The 23,032-nt window shown below is 34.4% G+C and overlaps 1 protein-coding gene across 2 annotated transcripts in view; it reads right to left on the bottom strand.

Moving 5' to 3' along the window:
• The window catches only part of LOC123672315 (kinesin-related protein SMY1-like), a 286,748-nt gene that overhangs the window by 225,166 nt on the left and 38,550 nt on the right, over positions 1–23,032 (bottom strand). The window lies entirely within an intron of this gene.

The following is a 23,032-nucleotide window of genomic DNA, read 5'->3' as shown; positions in this document are numbered from 1 at the left end:
TTTTGGTTTCTAGGGGTGGAAAAATGAAATTATTGGGTGGACAAACGTGGACCTACGATGGACAAACGATCCTGAAATTTTGAGCTCAAAATTCGCAATTGGGGTGCCAACTTCACACTTCGCGTATTTTCGAATAGTCGATTCTTCTAAATTTTGGGGTGGACAAATTAAATTATTGGATGGACAAACGTGGACCTACGATGGACAAATGATCCTGAAACTTTGAGCTCAAAATTCGGATTTGGGGATGCCAACTTCACACTTCGCGTAATTTCGAATTGTCGATTTTTTTGGTTTCTGGGGGTGGACAAATGAAATTATTGGGTGGACCTACGATGGACAAACAAGCTCAAAATTCGCATTTGGGGGTAACAACTTCACACTTTGCGTAATTTCGTATGGTCGAGTTTTTGGTTTCTGGGGTTGGACAAATTAAATTATTGGTTCGACAAAAGTGGACTTACGTTGGACAAACGATCTATGGCTTTCAAACATTTTTTTGCAATTTGGAAGTGCAGCTCAGAAAATGAACGGAAAAGATGTATGTTCTTATATACTAGTGGAATAAATTAAAGGATCAAAATAAAATTCGAAATTTTTAGCGGTTTTTCAAATGGCTGTGTTTTCGATAACAATGGTCGTATCTCAATTTAAAGAGAAGCTTTTTGAAGCTTGAAGATTATAGTTTAGAGATCTCATGATGAAAAAAATTTTCAAGCAACGTGTACCGCTCAATCCTAATGAATACAATATCCAAAATTTCTGCGAAATTTTTTCAGTTTTTATTTTTGGCCCACAGACTTGGAATTTTTTTTTCAACTTAATCACTTTATGGATGAGATAACTTGTTTATTCAGCTTCAATATCATTTTAACAAAATTTCGATACGAGCATTTCTCTCTGAAATATCGAACTTTGAATTGAAAAGGACCTTTTTGTCTTTAACAATCAATATCTCACCAATCAATGTTTGCACAGAAAATTTAGGGAATGTTTTGAAATATTGAATGAATTCTCTACAAGAAATAGCTATGGTATTTTCGGAAGAAAATTTTCTTCGTTCTCTACATCAATTTGAAAAGTTGATAAAAAAAGGGCTTTTGGATGCTTTTTGGATAATCAAGCGCTGAATTGAAAATATCGAAAAACCATCAATGTTGAGTGTGCGTTTTACAGTTCAATATCACCACAAAAATCCCAGAGAATTTCAATTCAATCCATGTAGCGGTTTTTTTGTTTCATTCGATCGAATTTTCAAAAAATTGAAGGATCACGATTTTCGATTCAAATGTTCATAATCTCCAACAAAATGAAGAAATTAAATTTTTAAGTTTTTTTATCTGCATTTTTATCAATAGCAGAACAGAACAATAACAGAATTTATAAAATAAACTTTTTGAAAATTAAAAAAAAAAAATTTTTTTCTTTTTCAATTTTTTTTTTATTGACTCCAAATGAATCAATTCAACATTTCATTATCATTTTTAATGCGATTCCGTAATCTCGTTCCAAGATCTCGATGATAGAAACCAAATTAAATTCGAAATAATGTTGATATACCCAAGGGAATTTCGAAATCGATCTACTCGCTTTTCCGAAATTGCATATCTCAGCTTTTCATCTAAAGAACTTTTACAACGCTAAAAAAAAAAGGAATTTATTCTTAAAACGAATTTGCAAAATTTCAAATTTTTTTTGATTTCCTAACATATTTAGAATGCGTGGTTCTTCAATTTTTTGAAAATTCGATCGAATGAAACAAAAAAACCGCTCCATGGATTGAATTGAAATTCTCTGGGATTTTTGTGGTGATATTGAACTGTAAAACGCACAATCAACATTGATGGTTTTTGATATTTTCAATTCAGCGCTTGATGATTATCCAAAAAGCCTCCAAAAGCCCTTTTTTTAATAAACTTTTCAAATTAATGTATAGAACGAAGAAATTTTTTTTCCGGAAATACCATAGCTACTTCTTGTAGAGAATTCATTCAAGATTTCAAAACACCCCCTAAATTTTCTGTGCAAACATTGAATGGTGAGATATTGAAGGTTAAAGACAATTCAATTCAAAGTTCGATGTTTCAGACTTTCAGAGAGAAATGCTCGTATCGAAATTTTGAAAAAAGGATATTGAAGCTGAATGAACACGTTATCTCATCCATATAATGGTTAAGTTGGAAAAAAAATTTCCAAGTCTGTAGGCCAAAAATAAAAACTGAAAAAATTTCGCAGAAATTTTAGACACTATTGATTAGGATTGAGCGATACACGTTGCTTGAAAAATTTTGTCATCATGAGATCTCTAAACTTTAAACTTCAAGCTTCATCAAAGAGCTCCTTCTCAAATTGAGATACGACCATTGTTATGGAAAATACAGCCATTTGAAAAACCGCTTAAAATTTCGAATTTTATTTTGATCCTTCAATTTATTCCCCTAGTGTATCTCTCGAACGGTGCCTGGACAAATGAAAAAAAAAGGGTGGGCAAACGTGGACCTACAATAGACAAACGATCCTGGAATTTTGATCCCAAAATTCGCATTTGGTGGTGCCAGCTTCACTCAGCTCAAGTTTCAAGCTTTTTTCGTTCAGCAGCTTTCATGTTTACCGGCTACGGCCGGACAGATAGAAGAGAATTTGATAACGGATTTAGTATTAATTAGTCAAATACTATGGTTTCAGATCATTTCCGGCTCAAGATTTGAAAAATTCAGATACAGTGAAGAAAAGAGAGAGCGATCTGTTCAATGAACCCTTAATTAGTGATAAAATGGCCTTCGTTGACAGTATGTGCTAATTTATTGCGTTTCCATAGAAACGACTCAAAAGCCCAATTTCATTGGTCTACCAAGCGAGGTGTGGGCAAAGTGCCGTGAAAAATAATATTTCCCACAGTATGAGCAATACATAGTTTTGAAATTGAGTAAGCTATGAAGAATATGCTACTTTTCAAAGCAGTTGTACAAAAAGTCATTTTCTTGCTCGTGTGTTTGCGGCACTCGCGTTCCTTCTGTCTATCAATTAATACTGAAATCGTTCCTCAAATACTCTTATTCATGAAAATAAGCCAATTCCTTCAACGACACCGTACTAATTTGAATGGCAATTTATTTGTTTGGATTCCGAACACTGACAGGAGAACCAAAAATGGCGGTGTGTGAAGTCACACTAATAGAGCGTATTTTAAATACAGAGTGATTGAGGAAGAAGAAGAATAACCCTACATTTCACTTTGGAGAGGAGGCTTAAACGGTTATGCGCATAGTCACTACATCATACATTCCTTTCATCTTATCTCCCCCCCCCCCACTATTTTGCCTGAATATTAAGTGAGGGCCATAAGAACCTTCATTACCTGTGTAACCAGTTTTTGTAAAGCATTTAGTGTGAGTACTTACTTGAAGACTGTGTAATACTTGTTTGTTATTGAAATAAAATCATTAGTGAGATCGAAATGGCGAATGATAATTCAGTGAAGGTTTATTTAACTGGAAATATTGTCTCAGAAACCGAACGAGACAGAATGAAAAACCCCAAAGAATTGCAGGAAAATGGGGAACTTAAAAAGACCGCTTCATTGAAAAAAGAAAAAAAGGAAAAAATAACAAAGATAATAAAAAAGTTTCATCATGGCACCCGGAACGCTAAAAAGTTGAAACGGGAAGAAAAAGAAAAGCTTCAGTTTGTTATATCCCAAAAAAACGAATTATTTGGGTATTTGAAACTAGGAGACGCTAATGATGTGCTGAAGCTTATTGAATATGTAAATAGAAGAAATGAAGAAGAATAAGATTTAGGTCATCTGATAATCAAAAAATAAATACATATATAGATATTTTGTATATATAGATATTTTGTAATATTTTAATGTAAAAATTATAATCTTGTTACTGAATTAAATCTTTTATTTTATTTGAAATGATAATTTCCTTCGAAAACAGAAACAGAATTGCGTTCTTATCATTAGTAGAAGTTTATTTAACTCTCAATATTCGTTCGAATTTTACTGAATTCTTGCTCTGTCATTATACATTCAAAGCTGATGATAACGAATTTCTTTCAATTTTTGAATGATGGAGTCTGTTTTTTTGACAATTGTAGTGATGGAGTCTAGCTAAGACTATAAATCTACTTTCGGATTTCAGAATTATTTACCCGATCTTTTTTGCATAGATAATTCAATTTTTTCGTCGCGTGTCATGATATTTTGCGTTGAAAGTGTACAAATTTGCAGTGTTTTTTTTTTTCATTTATTTTCTTCTCTTCTTTTCCTTCCTCTTCGTTTTACGTTAGGACTATGTCCGGTCATTTTCCTGTTGAATATTTCCGGAGACGCAGAAATCAAACTCAAATTCTATGCGTTCAAAATAAAGCAAACACCTAAAACTGAAAAATTAAAATGAATGTTAACATCATGAGGAACATAGAATCGCATTACTTTTACCTATCTCATTTCACAGGTCTTTTTTCTGTATGAAGACTGAAATTTAATTCCCTACTTCTCTACTATAACTGCTTCAATTTTCTACTGTTGTTCATTTGGGATAATTTTTTCCTCTTTCCATGATATTTTTTCCTTCACTCTTTTGTCCATCTTTGTTCGATCAGTAATTTTTTCAATTTCTTTATCGATTACCATATTTCCATCTTTTTGGCACCTACTGCTTTTTCAAGTTTGATTTCTTTTTTTCCTTCATTATTCGCATCTTTCCTCACACGTCTATTTGTTTGCTCACATATGTATTCAATGTCGACTTTATTTTAGATCAGATATCTGCCCACCTCCACAAAATCTTGAATAGTTTTATACATTGCAGATAAATACATAATTTGTCTTAATTATATCGCTCAGAAACTCAATCACTCGTAAAAGCAGATAATGATTGGTCATTACCACTAATTACCACGCTTTCACTTTGGAGAGGAGGCTTCAACGGTTATGAAATTTCTTTCATAAGGGAATGTTTATTGGTCACCCTGTATGACAGTGGCAAGTAGAGTTTTGGAATTTTGTTTATGAATTAATTTTTTGTGGTTACGAAAACGAAAAAAATCATGATACTGACTTACAGGGTGATCCAATAATGACGGAAATAGAAAAAGTCTAAAATTTTGCTAGTCCGGACCTGATTTTTTCGATTTCAGAATTATTGAAGGAACCCGATAGTAAAATGTAACAAAACTTGAAATTATTCGGTGGATTTATTGAAGAGTGTCATTGAACTAAAAAAAATTTCACCCATAAGGGAATGTTTATTGATCACCCTGTATGACCGTGCCAAGTAGAGATTTAGAATTTTTATAATGAATTAATTCATTGTTGTTACGAAAACGAAAAAAAAATCATAATTTTCACGTACAGGGTGATCCAATATTCACGAAAATAGGAAAAGTGAACATCACCCTGTATATCCCAAATGAAGGCACTCAGGCGATTGAAACCTCGTGATACGGGTCCTCCACGATGACCTCAATTCATGGTATTCGTTTGTCGCATTCTTCCCGGGACACCCTGTATATAGGTACAGGGTGTCTCCTTGTGGGGCAAAACTGCAGGAGGTGACAGTAATCATCAAAATAAATAAACTTCCCATAAACAATTGTACGAAAATGCTTCCTCTCTTCGAATTAAAATACCATAGATCGTTTATCCAACGTTATACCACTTTTGTCCACCTAATAATTTCATTTGTCCAACCCCAGAATTTAAAAAAATCTACTATTCGAAATTACGCGAAGTGTGAAGTTGGCACCCCCAAAATTCCAGGACCGTTTGTCCATCGTAGGTCCACGTTTTTCCACCCAATAATTTAATTTGTCCACCACCAGAATTTAAAAAAATCTACTATTCGAAATTACGCGAAGTGTGAAGTTGGCACCCCCAAATGCGAACTTTGAGCTCAAAATTTCAGGATCGTTTTTCAATCGGGAGGAGGACAATCTAGGATCTACGATGGACAAACGATCCTGAAATTTTAAACACAAATTTTGCATTTGGGGGTGGCAGCTTCAAACAGCTCAACTTCACACTTCCCGTAATTTTGAATTCGTTTTTTTGGTTTCTAGGGGTGGAAAAATGAAATTATTGGGTGGACAAACGTGGACCTACGATGGACAAACGATCCTGAAATTTTGAGCTCAAAATTCGCAATTGGGGTGCCAACTTCACACTTCGCGTATTTTCGAATAGTCGATTCTTCTAAATTTTGGGGTGGACAAATTAAATTATTGGATGGACAAACGTGGACCTACGATGGACAAATGATCCTGAAACTTTGAGCTCAAAATTCGGATTTGGGGATGCCAACTTCACACTTCGCGTAATTTCGAATTGTCGATTTTTTTGGTTTCTGGGGGTGGACAAATGAAATTATTGGGTGGACCTACGATGGACAAACAAGCTCAAAATTCGCATTTGGGGGTAACAACTTCACACTTTGCGTAATTTCGTATGGTCGAGTTTTTGGTTTCTGGGGTTGGACAAATTAAATTATTGGTTCGACAAAAGTGGACTTACGTTGGACAAACGATCTATGGCTTTCAAACATTTTTTTGCAATTTGGAAGTGCAGCTCAGAAAATGAACGGAAAAGATGTATGTTCTTATATACTAGTGGAATAAATTAAAGGATCAAAATAAAATTCGAAATTTTTAGCGGTTTTTCAAATGGCTGTGTTTTCGATAACAATGGTCGTATCTCAATTTGAAGAGAAGCTTTTTGAAGCTTGAAGATTATAGTTTAGAGATCTCATGATGAAAAAAATTTTCAAGCAACGTGTACCGCTCAATCCTAATGAATACAATATCCAAAATTTCTGCGAAATTTTTTCAGTTTTTATTTTTGGCCCACAGACTTGGAATTTTTTTTTCAACTTAATCACTTTATGGATGAGATAACTTGTTTATTCAGCTTCAATATCATTTTAACAAAATTTCGATACGAGCATTTCTCTCTGAAATATCGAACTTTGAATTGAAAAGGACCTTTTTGTCTTTAACAATCAATATCTCACCAATCAATGTTTGCACAGAAAATTTAGGGAATGTTTTGAAATATTGAATGAATTCTCTACAAGAAATAGCTATGGTATTTTCGGAAGAAAATTTTCTTCGTTCTCTACATCAATTTGAAAAGTTGATAAAAAAAGGGCTTTTGGATGCTTTTTGGATAATCAAGCGCTGAATTGAAAATATCGAAAAACCATCAATGTTGAGTGTGCGTTTTACAGTTCAATATCACCACAAAAATCCCAGAGAATTTCAATTCAATCCATGTAGCGGTTTTTTTGTTTCATTCGATCGAATTTTCAAAAAATTGAAGGATCACGATTTTCGATTCAAATGTTCATAATCTCCAACAAAATGAAGAAATTAAATTTTTAAGTTTTTTTATCTGCATTTTTATCAATAGCAGAACAGAACAATAACAGAATTTATAAAATAAACTTTTTGAAAATTAAAAAAAAAAATTTTTTTTCTTTTTCAATTTTTTTTTTATTGACTCCAAATGAATCAATTCAACATTTCATTATCATTTTTAATGCGATTCCGTAATCTCGTTCCAAGATCTCGATGATAGAAACCAAATTAAATTCGAAATAATGTTGATATACCCAAGGGAATTTCGAAATCGATCTACTCGCTTTTCCGAAATTGCATATCTCAGCTTTTCATCTGAAGAACTTTTACAACGCTAAAAAAAAAAGGAATTTATTCTTAAAACGAATTTGCAAAATTTCAAATTTTTTTTGATTTCCTAACATATTTAGAATGCGTGGTTCTTCAATTTTTTGAAAATTCGATCGAATGAAACAAAAAAACCGCTCCATGGATTGAATTGAAATTCTCTGGGATTTTTGTGGTGATATTGAACTGTAAAACGCACAATCAACATTGATGGTTTTTGATATTTTCAATTCAGCGCTTGATGATTATCCAAAAAGCCTCCAAAAGCCCTTTTCTTAATAAACTTTCCAAATTAATGTATAGAACGAAGAAATTTTTTTTCCGGAAATACCATAGCTACTTCTTGTAGAGAATTCATTCAAGATTTCAAAACACCCCCTAAATTTTCTGTGCAAACATTGAATGGTGAGATATTGAAGGTTAAAGACAATTCAATTCAAAGTTCGATGTTTCAGACTTTCAGAGAGAAATGCTCGTATCGAAATTTGGAAAAAGGATATTGAAGCTGAATGAACACGTTATCTCATCCATATAATGGTTAAGTTGGAAAAAAAATTTCCAAGTCTGTAGGCCAAAAATAAAAACTGAAAAAATTTCGCAGAAATTTTAGACACTATTGATTAGGATTGAGCGATACACGTTGCTTGAAAAATTTTGTCATCATGAGATCTCTAAACTTTAAACTTCAAGCTTCATCAAAGAGCTCCTTCTCAAATTGAGATACGACCATTGTTATGGAAAATACAGCCATTTGAAAAACCGCTTAAAATTTCGAATTTTATTTTGATCCTTCAATTTATTCCCCTAGTGTATCTCTCGAACGGTGCCTGGACAAATGAAAAAAAAAGGGTGGGCAAACGTGGACCTACAATAGACAAACGATCCTGGAATTTTGATCCCAAAATTCGCATTTGGTGGTGCCAGCTTCACTCAGCTCAAGTTTCAAGCTTTTTTCGTTCAGCAGCTTTCATGTTTACCGGCTACGGCCGGACAGATAGAAGAGAATTTGATAACGGATTTAGTATTAATTAGTCAAATACTATGGTTTCAGATCATTTCCGGCTCAAGATTTGAAAAATTCAGATACAGTGAAGAAAAGAGAGAGCGATCTGTTCAATGAACCCTTAATTAGTGATAAAATGGCCTTCGTTGACAGTATGTGCTAATTTATTGCGTTTCCATAGAAACGACTCAAAAGCCCAATTTCATTGGTCTACCAAGCGAGGTGTGGGCAAAGTGCCGTGAAAAATAATATTTCCCACAGTATGAGCAATACATAGTTTTGAAATTGAGTAAGCTATGAAGAATATGCTACTTTTCAAAGCAGTTGTAGAAAAAGTCATTTTCTTGCTCGTGTGTTTGCGGCACTCGCGTTCCTTCTGTCTATCAATTAATACTGAAATCGTTCCTCAAATACTCTTATTCATGAAAATAAGCCAATTCCTTCAACGACACCGTACTAATTTGAATTTATTTGTTTGGATTCCGAACACTGACAGGAGAACCAAAAATGGCGGTGTGTGAAGTCACACTAATAGAGCGTATTTTAGATACAGAGTGATTGAGGAAGAAGAAGAATAACCCTACATTTCACTTTGGAGAGGAGGCTTAAACGGTTATGCGCATAGTCACTACATCATACATTCCTTTCATCTTATCTCCCCCCCCCCCCACTATTTTGCCTGAATATTAAGTGAGGGCCATAAGAACCTTCATTACCTGTGTAACCAGTTTTTGTAAAGCATTTAGTGTGAGTACTTACTTGAAGACTGTGTAATACTTGTTTGTTATTGAAATAAAATCATTAGTGAGATCGAAATGGCGAATGATAATTCAGTGAAGGTTTATTTAACTGGAAATATTGTCTCAGAAACCGAACGAGACAGAATGAAAAACCCCAAAGAATTACAGGAAAATGGGGAACTTAAAAAGACCGCTTCATTGAAAAAAGAAAAAAAGGAAAAAATAACAAAGATAATAAAAAAGTTTCATCATGGCACCCGGAACGCTAAAAAGTTGAAACGGGAAGAAAAAGAAAAGCTTCAGTTTGTTATATCTCAAAAAAAACGAATTATTTGGGTATTTGAAACTAGGAGACGCTAATGATGTGCTGAAGCTTATTGAATATGTAAATAGAAGAAATGAAGAAGAATAAGATTTAGGTCATCTGATAATCAAAAAATAGATACATATATAGATATTTTGTATATATAGATATTTTGTAATATTTTAATGTAAAAATTATAATCTTGTTACTGAATTAAATCTTTTATTTTATTTGAAATGATAATTTCCTTCGAAAACAGAAACAGAATTGCGTTCTTATCATTAGTAGAAGTTTATTTAACTCTCAATATTCGTTCGAATTTTACTGAATTCTTGCTCTGTCATTATACATTCAAAGCTGATGATAACGAATTTCTTTCAATTTTTGAATGATGGAGTCTGTTTTTTTGACAATTGTAGTGATGGAGTCTAGCTAAGACTATAAATCTACTTTCGGATTTCAGAATTATTTACCCGATCTTTTTTGCATAGATAATTCAATTTTTTCGTCGCGTGTCATGATATTTTGCGTTGAAAGTGTACAAATTTGCAGTGTTTTTTTTTTTCATTTATTTTCTTCTCTTCTTTTCCTTCCTCTTCGTTTTACGTTAGGACTATGTCCGGTCATTTTCCTGTTGAATATTTCCGGAGACGCAGAAATCAAACTCAAATTCTATGCGTTCAAAATAAAGCAAACACCTAAAACTGAAAAATTAAAATGAATGTTAACATCATGAGGAACATAGAATCGCATTACTTTTACCTATCTCATTTCACAGGTCTTTTTTCTGTATGAAGACTGAAATTTAATTCCCTACTTCTCTACTATAACTGCTTCAATTTTCTACTGTTGTTCATTTGGGATAATTTTTTCCTCTTTCCATGATATTTTTTCCTTCACTCTTTTGTCCATCTTTGTTCGATCAGTAATTTTTTCAATTTCTTTATCGATTACCATATTTCCATCTTTTTGGCACCTACTGCTTTTTCAAGTTTGATTTCTTTTTTTCCTTCATTATTCGCATCTTTCCTCACACGTCTATTTGTTTGCTCACAAAATCTTGAATAGTTTTATACATTGCAGATAAATACATAATTTGTCTTAATTATATCGCTCAGAAACTCAATCACTCGTAAAAGCAGATAATGATTGGTCATTACCACTAATTACCACGCTTTCACTTTGGAGAGGAGGCTCAACGGTTATGAAATTTCTTTCATAAGGGAATGTTTATTGGTCACCCTGTATGACAGTGGCAAGTAGAGTTTTGGAATTTTGTTTATGAATTAATTTTTTGTGGTTACGAAAACGAAAAAAATCATGATATTGACTTACAGGGTGATCCAATAATGACGGAAATAGAAAAAGTCTAAAATTTTGCTAGTCCGGACCTGATTTTTTCGATTTCAGAATTATTGAAGGAACCCGATAGTAAAATGTAACAAAACTTGAAATTATTCGGTGGATTTATTGAAGAGTGTCATTGAACTAAAAAAAATTTCACCCATAAGGGAATGTTTATTGATCACCCTGTATGACCGTGCCAAGTAGAGATTTAGAATTTTTATAATGAATTAATTCATTGTTGTTACGAAAACGAAAAAAAAATCATAATGTTCACGTACAGGGTGATCCAATATTCACGAAAATAGGAAAAGTGAACATCACCCTGTATATCCCAAACGAAGGCACTCAGGCGATTGAAACCTCGTGATACGGGTCCTCCACGATGACCTCAATTCATGGTAAAAACGAATTATTTGGGTATTTGAAACTAGGAGACGCTAATGATGTGCTGAAGCTTATTGAATATGTAAATAGAAGAAATGAAGAAGAATAAGATTTAGGTCATCTGATAATCAAAAAATAGATACATATATAGATATTTTGTATATATAGATATTTTGTAATATTTTAATGTAAAAATTATAATCTTGTTACTGAATTAAATCTTTTATTTTATTTGAAATGATAATTTCCTTCGAAAACAGAAACAGAATTGCGTTCTTATCATTAGTAGAAGTTTATTTAACTCTCAATATTCGTTCGAATTTTACTGAATTCTTGCTCTGTCATTATACATTCAAAGCTGATGATAACGAATTTCTTTCAATTTTTGAATGATGGAGTCTGTTTTTTTGACAATTGTAGTGATGGAGTCTAGCTAAGACTATAAATCTACTTTCGGATTTCAGAATTATTTACCCGATCTTTTTTGCATAGATAATTCAATTTTTTCGTCGCGTGTCATGATATTTTGCGTTGAAAGTGTACAAATTTGCAGTGTTTTTTTTTTTCATTTATTTTCTTCTCTTCTTTTCCTTCCTCTTCGTTTTACGTTAGGACTATGTCCGGTCATTTTCCTGTTGAATATTTCCGGAGACGCAGAAATCAAACTCAAATTCTATGCGTTCAAAATAAAGCAAACACCTAAAACTGAAAAATTAAAATGAATGTTAACATCATGAGGAACATAGAATCGCATTACTTTTACCTATCTCATTTCACAGGTCTTTTTTCTGTATGAAGACTGAAATTTAATTCCCTACTTCTCTACTATAACTGCTTCAATTTTCTACTGTTGTTCATTTGGGATAATTTTTTCCTCTTTCCATGATATTTTTTCCTTCACTCTTTTGTCCATCTTTGTTCGATCAGTAATTTTTTCAATTTCTTTATCGATTACCATATTTCCATCTTTTTGGCACCTACTGCTTTTTCAAGTTTGATTTCTTTTTTTCCTTCATTATTCGCATCTTTCCTCACACGTCTATTTGTTTGCTCACATATGTATTCAATGTCGACTTTATTTTAGATCAGATATCTGCCCACCTCCACAAAATCTTGAATAGTTTTATACATTGCAGATAAATACATAATTTGTCTTAATTATATCGCTCAGAAACTCAATCACTCGTAAAAGCAGATAATGGTCATTACCACTAATTACCACGCTTTCACTTTGGAGAGGAGGCTTCAACGGTTATGAAATTTCTTTCATAAGGGAATGTTTATTGGTCACCCTGTATGACAGTGGCAAGTAGAGTTTTGGAATTTTGTTTATGAATTAATTTTTTGTGGTTACGAAAACGAAAAAAATCATGATATTGACTTACAGGGTGATCCAATAATGACGGAAATAGAAAAAGTCTAAAATTTTGCTAGTCCGAACCTGATTTTTTCGATTTCAGAATTATTGAAGGAACCCGATAGTAAAATGTAACAAAACTTGAAATTATTCGGTGGATTTATTGAAGAGTGTCATTGAACTAAAAAAAATTTCACCCATAAGGGAATGTTTATTGATCACCCTGTATGACCGTGCCAAGTAGAGATTTAGAATTTTTATAATGAATTAATTCATTGTTGTTACGAAAACGAAAAAAAAATCATAATGTTCACGTACAGGGTGATCCAATATTCACGAAAATAGGAAAAGTGAACATCACCCTGTATATCCCAAATGAAGGCACTCAGGCGATTGAAACCTCGTGATACGGGTCCTCCACGATGACCTCAATTCATGGTATTCGTTTGTCGCATTCTTCCCGGGACACCCTGTATATAGGTACAGGGTGTCTCCTTGTGGGGCAAAACTGCAGGAGGTGACAGTAATCATCAAAATAAAAAAACTTCCCATAAACAATTGTACGAAAATGCTTCCTCTCTTCGAATTAAAATACCATAGATCGTTTATCCAACGTTATACCACTTTTGTCCACCTAATAATTTCATTTGTCCAACCCCAGAAACCACAAAAAAACGACCATTCGAAATTAGGCAAAGTGTGAAGTTCGACCCCCAAATGCTAATTTTAAGCTCAAAATTTTAGGATCGTTTGTCTGCAATATGTTCCAGTTCCGGCCATAAAAAATCATAAGCCAAATTCCCAACATTGAAGAGGATTCGACAAATCTGAGATTTTGTCACACTACGGGCTACAGCAGCAATATTGTCAGTTGCCCTTGAACGACGCACACGGTTTCAATTCTTCACATCTAACATCCCAGAAGTTCAAAATTTTCCACCAGTTTCACTAATGCCCGTCGAGAAGGTGCTTCAAGAAGACTCAAAAAAAGACCCCTAAAGCCGAATTTTAAGCTCAAAATTTCAGGATCGTTTGTCCATCGTAGGTCCACGTTTGTCCACCCCCAGAATTCAAAAAATCGACCATTCGAAATTTCGGGAAATGTGAAGTTGGCACCCTCAAATGCGAATTTTGAGCTCAAAATTCCAGGACCGTTTGTCTGCAATATGTTCCAGTTCCATCCATAAAAAATCATAAGCCAAATTCCCAACATTGAAGAGGATTCGACAAATCTGAGGTTTTGTCACACTACGGGCTACAGCAGCTGTTGAGTTGCTTTCTAATTATATAAAATAAATACTTGGAAGGTGACTTTTTGTGACGATTTTTTATTGACAACTTCGTTCTAACTTAATCTTGTGTCATAATGACAATAACACACTACAAAAAATATAACATGTAAAGCATGAAACAATGAAGTACAGCATGTCCCAACAGCAGCAATATTGTCAGTTGTCCTTGAGCGACGCACCCGGTTTCAATTCTTCACATCTAACATCCCAGAAGTTCAAAATTTTCCACCAGTTTCACTAATTCCCGTCGAGAAGGTGCTTCAAGACGACTAAAAAAAAAACCCCAAAGGCGAATTTTAAGCTCAAAATTTCAGGATCGTTTGTCCATCGTAGGTCCACGTTTGTCCACCCCCAGAATTTAAAAAAATCGACCATTCGAAATTTCGGGAAATGTGAAGTTGGCACCCCCAAATGCGAATTTTGAGCTCAAAATTCCAGGACCGTTTGCCATCGTAGGTCCACGTTTGTCCACCCAATAATTTCATTTGTCCACCACCAGAATTCAAAATAATCTACTATTCGAAATTACGCGAAGTGTGAAGTTGGCACCCCCAAATGCGAATTTTGAGCACAAAATTTCAGGATCGTTTTTCAATCGGGAGGTGGACAATCTAGGATCTACGATGGACAAACGATCCTGAAATTTTAAACACAAATTTTGCATTTTGGGGTGGCAGCTTCAAACAGCTCAACTTCACACTTCCCGTAATTTTGAATTCGATTTTTAGTTTCTAGGGATGGACAAATGAAATTATTGGGTGGACAAACGTGGACCTACTATGGACAAACGATCCTGCAATTTTGAGCTCAGGTAAAAAGAGAGAAGCGCTAACAGTAGACACGTGTTTTGGGCTTTAGGCCCCCATCAGTATGGTGAAAAAGTGTTAGGTTATGTTTATGAATTATGTTTTTCATTTCTACAAACATCGACAACTATCAGTCATGAGATTTCATTGTTCATTATAGATGAATAAAGCAAAATATATCCCTATATGCTTCCGCAAACACACGAGCGAGATAATGAATTTCTCCACATGTTGCACGCTATACTTTTCCCACAACTGCTCAAATATCAATAATTCAAGTAATGGACTTGATTCAACTCAAAATGGCCTTCGTTGACAGTATGTGCTAATTTATTGCGTTTCCATAGAAACGACTCAAAAGCCCAATTTCATTGGTCTACCAAGCGAGGTGTGGGCAAAGTGCCGTGAAAAATAATATTTCCCACAGTATGAGCAATACATAGTTTTGAAATTGAGTAAGCTATGAAGAATATGCTACTTTTCAAAGCAGTTGTAGAAAAAGTCATTTTCTTGCTCGTGTGTTTGCGGCACTCGCGTTCCTTCTGTCTATCAATTAATACTGAAATCGTTCCTCAAATACTCTTATTCATGAAAATAAGCCAATTCCTTCAACGACACCGTACTAATTTGAATTTATTTGTTTGGATTCCGAACACTGACAGGAAAACCAAAAATGGCCTTATGTGACGTCACACTAATAGAGCGTATTTTAGATAGGGAGTGATTGAAGAAGAAGAAGAATAACCCTACATTTCATTTTGGAGAGGAGGCTTAAACGGTTATGCGCATTAGTTACTACATCATACATTCCTTTCATCTTATCTCCCCTCTCCCCACTATTTTTCCTGAATATTAAGTGAGGGCCATAAGAACCTTCATTACCTGTGTAACCAGTGTTTGTAGAGCGTTTAGTGTGAGTACTTACTTGAAGACTGTGTAATACTTGTTTGTTATTAAATTAAAATTTCGATTGTTGTGAACTAATTGCAGTTGTGTTCAGATCGATTCTTTGTGTGAACCTGAAGTTTAGAGTCTCATAAAATCATTAGTGAGATCGAAATGGCGAATGACAATTCAGTGAAGGTTTATTTATCTGGAACTATTGTCTCAGGAACCGAACGAGACAGAATGAAAAACCCCAAAGAATTACAGGAAAATGGGGAACTTAAAAAGACCGCTTCATTGAAAAAAGAAAAAAAGGAAAAAGTAACGAAGATAATAAAAAAGTTTCATCATAGCACCCGGAACGCTAAAAAATTGAAACGGGAAGAAAAAGAAAAGCTTCAGTTTGTTATATCTCAAAAAAACGAATTATTTGGGTATTTGAAACTAGGAGAAGCTAATGATGTGCTGAAGCTTATTGAATATGTAAATAGAAGAAATGAAGAAGAATGAGATTTAGGTCATCTGATAATCAAAAAATAGATACAGATTCGATCTAGGCAACAACGCCAATTGAAGGTATGGAAAGACGAGACGAAGTTAAGCCGCTGTAACATCCTTGAAGATTTTTCAAACATTTGAATAGTCGCTCAGATGTAATGAATTATCGAATTCAAAAAGAGAAAAAATATAATTTCACTTTTTTATTTTATTCATTACAATTGTAAAACTATAAAATCTGTGCATCGGAAAAGAAAAAGTGAGAATATAACTGTTGCTTTATTTTCGATTTGGAATGGATTTCGATTCAAACAGAAGTTATTTGTTTAATATTGTTAATGTGATTTAATTTTTTCTTCATGAGAAAAGCTAATATGAGTTCATTCACCGAATAAGTAGGTATTTGGTACCATGTACTTTAATATTTTGTAATATTTTAATGTAAAAATTATAATCTTGTAACTGAATTAAATCTTTTATTTTATTTGAAATGATAATTTCCTTCGAAAACAGAAACAGAAATACGTTCTTATCATTAGTAGAAGTTTATTTAACTCTCAATATTCGTTCGAATTTTACTGAATTCTTGCTCTGTCATTATACATTCAAAGCTGATGATAACGAGTTTCTGTCAATTTTTGAATGATGGAGTCCGTTTTTTTGACAATTATAGTGACGGAGTCTAGCTAAGACTATAAATTTACTTTCGGATTTCAGAATTATTTACCCGATCTTTTTTGCATAGATAATTCAATTTTTTTCGTCGCGTGTCATGATATTTTGCGTTGAAAGAGTACAAATTTGCAGTGTTTTTTTTTCATTTATTTCCTTTTCTTCTTTTCCTTCTTCTTCGTTTTACGTTAGGACTATGTCCGGTCATTTTCCTCTATTAACTGTTGAATATTTCCGGAAACGCAGAAATCAAACTCAAATTCAATGCGTTCAAAATAAAGCAAACACCTAAAATGTTAACATCATGAGGAACATAGAATCGCATTACTTTTACCTATCTCATTTCATAGGTCTTTTTTCTGTGTGAACACTGGAATTTAATTCCCTACTTCTCTACTATAACTGCTTCAATTTTCTACTGTTGTTCATTTGGGATAATTTTTTCCTCTTTCCATGATATTTTTTCCTTCTCTCTTTTGTTCATCTTTGTTCCATCAGTAATTTTTTCAATTTCTTTATCGATAACCGTATTTCCATCTTTTTGGCACCTACTGCTTTTTCAAATTTGATTTCTTCTTTTCCTTCATTATTCGCATCTTTCCTCACACGTCTATTTGATTGCTAACATATGTATTCAATGTCGACTTTATTTTAGATCAGATATCTGCCCAACTCCACAAAATCTTGAATAGTTTTATACATTGCAGATAAATTAATGATTTCTCTTAATCATATCGCTCAGAAACTCAATCACTCGTAAAAGCAGATAATGATTGGTCATTACCACTAATTACCACGCTTTCACATTGGAGAGGAGGCTTCAACGGTTATGAAATTTCTTTCATAAGGGAATGTTTATTGGCCACCCTGTATGACAGTGGCAAGTAGAGTTTTAGAATTTTGTTTATGAATTAATTTTTTGTGGTTACGAAAACGAAAAAAATCATGATATTGACTTACAGGGTGATCCAATAATGACGAAAATAGAAAAAGTCTGAAATTTTTCTAGTCCGGACCTGATTTTTACGATTTCAGAATTATTGAAGGAACCCGATAGTAAAATGTAACAAAACTTCGAAACTCGAAGAGTGTCATTGAATTAAAAAAAAAATTCACTCATAAGGGAATGTTAATTGATAACCCTGTATGACCGTGCCAAGTAGAGATTTAGAATTTTAATAATGAATTGATTCATTGTTGTTACGAAAACGAAAAAAAATCATAATGTTCACGTACAGGGTGATCCAATATTCACGAAAATAGGAAAAGTCTAAAATTTTTCTAGTTCGGATCTGATTTACTCGAATTCTGAAATATTGAAGAAAGGCGATAGTAAAGGGTGACAAAACTTCAAAATTTGAAATTATTTGGTCGATAAGTTAAAGAGTTATTCAACGGTGAACTTTCACTGATAAGTGATAAGATGAACATCGCCCTGTATATCCCAAACGAAGGCACTCAGGCGATTGAAACCTCGTGATACGGGTCCTCCACGATGACCTCAATTCTTGGTATTCGTTTGTCGCATTCTTCCCGGGACACCCTGTATATAGGTACAGGGTGCCTCCTTGTGGGGCAAAACTGCAGGAGGTGACAGTAATCATCAAAATAAAAAAACTTCCCATAAACAATTGTACGAAAATGCTTCCTCTCTTCGAATTAAAATACCATAGATCGTTTATCCAACGTTATACCACTTTTGTCCACCTAATAATTTCATTTGTCCAACCCCAGAAACCACAAAAATCGACCATTCGAAATTACGCAAAGTGTGAAGTTCGACCCCCAAATGCTAATTTTAAGCTCAAAATTTCAGGATCGTTTGTCTGCAATATGTTCCAGTTCCGGCCATAAAAAATCATAAGCCAAATTCCCAACATTGAAGAGGATTTGACAAATCTGAGGTTTTGTCACACTACGGGCTACAGCAGCAATATTGTCAGTTGTCCTTGAGAGATGCACACGTTTTCAATTCTTCAAATCTAAAATCCCAGAAGTTCAAAATTTTCCACCAGTTTCACTAATGCCCGTCGAGAAGGTGCTTCAAGACGACTCAAAAAAAAGACCCCTAAAGCCGAATTTTAAGCTCAAAATTTCAGGATCTTTTGTCCATCGTAGGTACACGTTTGTCCACCCCCAGAATTAAAAAAAATCGACCATTCGAAATTTCGGGAAATGTGAAGTTGGCACCCCCAAATGCGAATTTTGAGCTCAAAATTCCAGGACCGTTTTTCCATCGTAGGTCCACGTTTGTCTACCCAATAATTTAATTTATCCACCACCAGAATTAAAAAAAATCGACTATTCGAAATTACGCGAAGTGTGAAGTTGGCATCCCCAAATGCGAATTTTGAGCTCAAAATTTCAGGATAGTTTGTCCATCGTAGGACCACGTTTGACCACCGCCAGAGACCCAAATAATCGACCATTTGAAATTTTCGGGAAGTGTGAAGTTGGCACCCCCAAATGCGAACTTTGAGCTCAAAATTTCAGGATCATTTTTCAATCGGGGGGTGGACAATCTAGGATCTACGATGGACAAACGATCCTGAAATTTTAAACACAAATTTTGCATTTGGTGGTGGCAGCTTCAAACAGCTCAACTTCACACTTCCCATAATTTTGAATTCGATTTGTTTGTGCAAGAAACAGTTATGAAGTTCGAGCGACCGCGAAGTATCATAGGATTGCGCGTAAACGATGTCAACACTGATGGCTCTGCCCAGAACGCAAGAGACATATGAATAATATAGTTTGAATGATTGACTTCGCTAGTTCGCCCAAAAATTGTGCTTGACATTTCTAAATATTAATTGACTTTTCGCATTCTTTTTCTTGATTTTTTAACGCTTTTGAAATACCCGCTTTATTCATCGCTTTGTCTTTTCGCCTACGCCTTTGTTAGTGTTTTTTCTACACCGCTTTAAACCCAGAAAGTTGGAGCTGATAACCCGCACCAAGGGCCCTGTGAAGAGCTGGGATTTGTACCAGAGACCATTTGTTCTTCAACCTGAAGCCCCATTTGGTAAGTCATCATTGTTGACAGCAATTATTATTTGCATTATTATCAAATATTTCGCTGTCGCTCCAACTATCCAACTACAAACGCACGCAGATATACAGTCCATTTTTCTCTCAAACAATACTGAGCTATCGGACGTAACATTGGTCCTTTTTCGCAGCCGGATATTGAATTTTGCATAATTTTGGTTTATTAATTTGTTTTCATTTCCCATTTATCGCTGTCATAAACATTTTTTGTGCCTTTTATTTCATAGTTCATAGTTATAATCTCGCATCTGGTGACGAGTAACGTCATATGTACCTATCTTCATTCCTTTCATTTTCCGTCGTCTAGAAATCGTTTATGCACACACATTTGAAAATTATTGATTGCTTTTGGACTTACCTTGAATTAATTTTCTATACATTTCATTATATTTTGGTTCTTACTGTGAATATCGAACAGAAACATGACGGATTTCAAACTGAAGAGAGCTAAGTTCGCGAGAACATCGTGTATAGGTGAATTAGCTTCACTATTGGATTTGGCCAATAAAGCAACAACAGATTCTAATCTCAGAACCTCGTTTAGAATTCGTTTTACCGAGATAGATGATGTTCGCGAAGAGTTTAATAAACAACACCAAACTGTAACTTCAATCTTGTTACAAGGTGAAGATACTGATCTCGATTCAGAAGAAGCAATAAAACGTGAATTTCAAAATGATTATTTTTCTGTCAAAACTATTTATACTCAATTATTTGATCCAAATGAAAAATCTTTGAATGAATCGACGCAATCTGTTTTGACACGCAAGCAGAGTCTTGCTTCTTGCTTTCCTCATTCCTTAACTCCTAACATTCGACTTCCGCAAATAGAAATAAAAAAGTTCAGAGGAGATTATACGCAATTTGCTACATTTTTGGATGTATTTGACGCCCTTGTTCATAACAATCAATCGCTCACTGAAATTGAAAAGTTCAATTATTTGATATCCTCGTTAGAAGGACCGCCTCTATCTTTAGTTCGCACATTGCCGATGACTTCTGATAATTATCAGATCGCTTATGACTCGCTGGTCAATAGATTTTCCAATGAAAGGTTGAGAGCCCAAGCTCATTGGAACGCAATAGAAAGCACAGGCAAAATCAATTGTAATAATCAAACCGCACTTCGCAATTTACTAAGTACATTCACTGAAAATTTGGCCGCACTAAAAAACATGAATTTTCCTGTAGAATCTTGGGACTTTATCGTGTTTATGCTCTTGATAAAACGCTTGGATAATTCAACTATCGCACGCTTCGAACTTGAAAATGGTTCCTCTATGATTCCCGAATTCAAGACTCTACTTGAATTTCTCAATAAATATTGTATTGCAATGGACACTCTGGGTACATCCCATAATTCTAATAATACCAGAACGGGTGATTCAAATAGTTCTTCCAATTCAAAACAACGCATAGGAACCTATTTCTCTAACGACAATAAGAATCAACGCTCAAAATCCACTTGTACGCTTTGTAATCAAGACCATTCGCTTCTCTCATGTTCAAAATTTATTGAAAAAACTCCCCAAGAACGTCATTCATTCGCCAAGCAGAAACATCTATGTTTCAATTGTTTGAGTAACATACATGATTTGCGATCTTGCAAGTCTGTGAATACGTGTCGAAAATGTCATCAACGACATCACACCTTGTTGCACCTTGCACGGCCCTCCAGTGAAACTTCCGCTGGATCAGAGGAACCTCCTTCTACCTCTTCTGATTGGGCAGTTTTGTCAGCATCCGCTGGTGTCTCTCATAAAACACCTACAGTTCTATTGTCCACCGCGTTAATTGAAGTCAGAGATAATTTTGGAATGTTTCATCGTTTTCGTTGCTTGATTGACAGTGGATCCATGTCTTCTTTCATAACTCGAAAGGCTGCGAATTTGTTAGGTTTACCCCGGCACAAACTTGATGTTGAGGTAAATGGTCTTAATTCCATGAAAATGAACGCTTCTTATGGTTCTTTAGTTTTAATGTTTCGCCCATGTAAATTGAATGGTCCTGTTTTGTTGACAGACGCAATAATTTTAGACAGAATTTGTGATGAGATACCTTCTCATCCGATTCCTGTTTCCGCTTGGTCCCATTTAGCGCACATAAAATTAGCCGACGAATCCTTCCATACCCCTGGTAAGATTGATATTTTATTAGGCGCAGATGTTTTTTCGAAAATCATGTTGACTGAACAGATAATTGGAAAACCTGGTCAAATTGACGCTATGAACACCATTTTCGGTTATATTTTAATGGGGAAGTTCTATTGTAAATCAAAACCATCTATATCAACATTTTTAACTTCATGTTCAGATTTCTCCACAGATATGTACGAAACGTACAGAAAATCCTATTCATATCATAATTTTCCAATAATATTCATACAAATTAATTTCAGAAGGTATTTCATATTTCTCAATCAAACGTAGATTGAAGGATGTGTGTCTTCAATTTGTCTATAAAATCAGCATTTTCATTTCCGTTCGAAGTTCGTTAACCAGAGAAATACCTAGTTACTTTCATATTTCCGGTGAACTGTGGAATTCGTATTGTATCAATAAATATATTGTCATCATATTTACGCTTGGTCTTGACGTCACTAGAATTATATTATAAATAGTTGTTAGTTTTAGAAATAAAGTGCATTTTACACACGATCTGCCTTTCAGTCATAACCCTTGAGTCCTTAACAAATCCTTTACTTTGAAACTCAAGGTAACGTTGTGACGCTACCCCAACATTGGTCCTTCGAGCTAACACAAAAACTACCAGGGACTTTGGAACTTCAACCACTGAACCCCAGAACTACCAGTCATTGGATTTACGACCCATTGGCACCAGGGACTTTGGAACTTCAACCACTGAACCCCAGAACTACCAGTCATTGGTTTTACGACCCATTGGCACCAGGGACTTTGGAACTTCAACCACTGAACCCCAGAACTACCAGTCATTGGATTTACGACCCATTGTCACCAGGGACTTTGGAACTTCAACCACTGAA

This window comes from Harmonia axyridis, chromosome 2, assembly GCF_914767665.1.
Source record: "Harmonia axyridis chromosome 2, icHarAxyr1.1, whole genome shotgun sequence".
NCBI lineage: Eukaryota > Metazoa > Arthropoda > Insecta > Coleoptera > Coccinellidae > Harmonia > Harmonia axyridis.
The sequence above is the reverse complement of the archived record's forward strand: the minus strand, read 5'-3'. Positions and strand labels throughout refer to the sequence as shown.